This window comes from Triticum dicoccoides, chromosome 3A, assembly GCF_002162155.2.
Source record: "Triticum dicoccoides isolate Atlit2015 ecotype Zavitan chromosome 3A, WEW_v2.0, whole genome shotgun sequence".
NCBI classification, from domain to species: Eukaryota; Viridiplantae; Streptophyta; class Magnoliopsida; order Poales; family Poaceae; genus Triticum; species Triticum dicoccoides.
The window spans coordinates 161,914,394-161,916,585 of NC_041384.1; positions in this window are offsets into that span (position 1 = coordinate 161,914,394).

The window sequence follows — 2,192 nt, forward strand, 5'->3', positions numbered from 1 at the left end:
CTAGTAGGCCAAATTAAACCTATTATTCGAAGAGACTTGCAAAGGTACCAAATCATGCATATAAGAATTTAGATAATAATCAAATGTTGTTCGTAGATAATCTTGATCATAAACCCACAATTCATCAGATCTCGGCAAACACACCGCAAAAAGTATTACATCGAATAGATCTCCAAGAACATCGAGGAGAACTTTGTATTGAGAACCAAAGAGAGAGAAGAAGCAATCTAGCTAATAACTATGGACCCGAAGGTCTATGGTAAACTACTCACACATCATCGGAGAGGCTATGGTGTTGATGTAGAAGCCCTCCGTGATTGATTCCCCCTCCGGCAGATCGCTGGAAAAGGCCCCAAGATGGGATCTCATGGGTACAGAAGGTTGCGGCAATGGAAAAGTGGTTTCGTGGCTCCCCTAGATGTTTTCAGGTTATAAGAGTATATATAGGCGAAAGAAGTAGGTCGGTGGAGCTACGAGGTTCCCACGAGGGTGGGGGGCGCGCCTACCCCCTGGGCGCGCCCTCCTGCCTGATGGCCGCCTTGTTGCGTCTCTGACTTTCACTCCAAGTCTCCTGGATTGCGTTTGTTCCAAGAAAGATCCTCGCGAAGTTTTCGTTCCGTTTGATATTCCTTTTCTTTGAAACACTGAAAATAGGCACAAAACATCAACTGGCACTGGGCCTCCGGTTAATAGGTTAGTCCCAAAAAATAATATAAAATAGCATATTAAAGCCCATTAAACATCCAAAACAGATAATATAATAGCATGGAACAATCCAAAATTATAGATACGTTGGAGACGTATCAATGTTCCAAAGTTAAAACAGTTTCATTGACCATAAGAGGTGGCGGGCCTACCAAATCTATCATAGCATTATAAGCATCAAAAGTATGGCTCCCCAAGAAATTTCCCCCGTAATGGTATCTAGAACATATCTATTCCAAGGAGTAACGCCCACATAAAAATTGCGAAGGAGTACGGTAGTAGATTGCTTACGAGTAGATCTATTCTGAGCATTACAAATTCTATACCAAGTGTCCTTTAAATTTTATCCCTCCCTTTGCTTAAAATTAAGGACCTCATTCTCAGGAGTGCTAATAATGATGGAAGGACTTGCCATGAAAGCGAAACAAGCAATCTAACACAAGAGCAACCAAAAAGCAAATGAAAAGACGAACGGAAGAAGAGCGAATAAAAAAGGAAAATATTTTTGTATTTTTCTGAAAATCATTTTAGAAGTGGAGGAGAGGAAAACAAGAGGCAAATGGCAAATAATGTAATGCAAGAGACGAGAGTTTATGATGGGTACTTGGTAGGCTTGATGTAGACCTCCTCGGCAACGGCGTCAGAAATTCTTCCTACTACTTCTTGAACTTGCGTTGGTTTTTCCCTTGAAGAGGAAAGGTTGATGCAGCAATGTAGAGATAAGTATTTCCCTCAGTCAGAGAACCAAGGTATCAATCTAGTAGGAGGTACAAGCAAGTCCCTAATCTATGCACCTGCACAAACAATCAAACACTTGCACTCAACGCGATAAAGGGTTGTCAATCCCTTCACGGCCAATTGTAAAGGTGAGATCTCATAGAGATAGGTATAAAAGATTGCTAAAATGTAAAACAAAATGAAAGTAAATAAATTGCAGAAAGATATTTTTGGTATTTTTGGTTTATAGATCTGAAAATATATAATGGAAAATAGACCCGGGGGCCATAGGTTTCACTAGAGGCTTCTCTCTTGAAGGCAAATAATATGGTGGGTGAAAAAATTACTATCGAGCAATTGATAGAAAAGCGCAAAGTTATGAAGATATCCAAGGCAATGATTATGCATATAGGCATCACGTCTGTGTCAAGTAGACCGACTCCTACCTGCATCTACTACTATTACTCCACACATCGACCGCTATCCAGCATGCATCTAGAGTATTAAGTTCATAAAGAACGGAGTAACGTCTTAAGTAAGATGACATGGTGTAGAGGGATAAACTCAAGCAATATGATGAAAACCCCATCTTTTTATCCTTGATGGCAACAAAACAATATGTGTCTCGCTACTCCTACTTTGTCACTAGGTGAAATCACGCAAGATTGAACCCAAAACTAAGCGCCTCTCCCATTGTAAGAAATGCGAATCTAGTTGGCCAAACCAAACCGATAATTTGAAGAGAAATACAAAGATATCAAATCATCCAT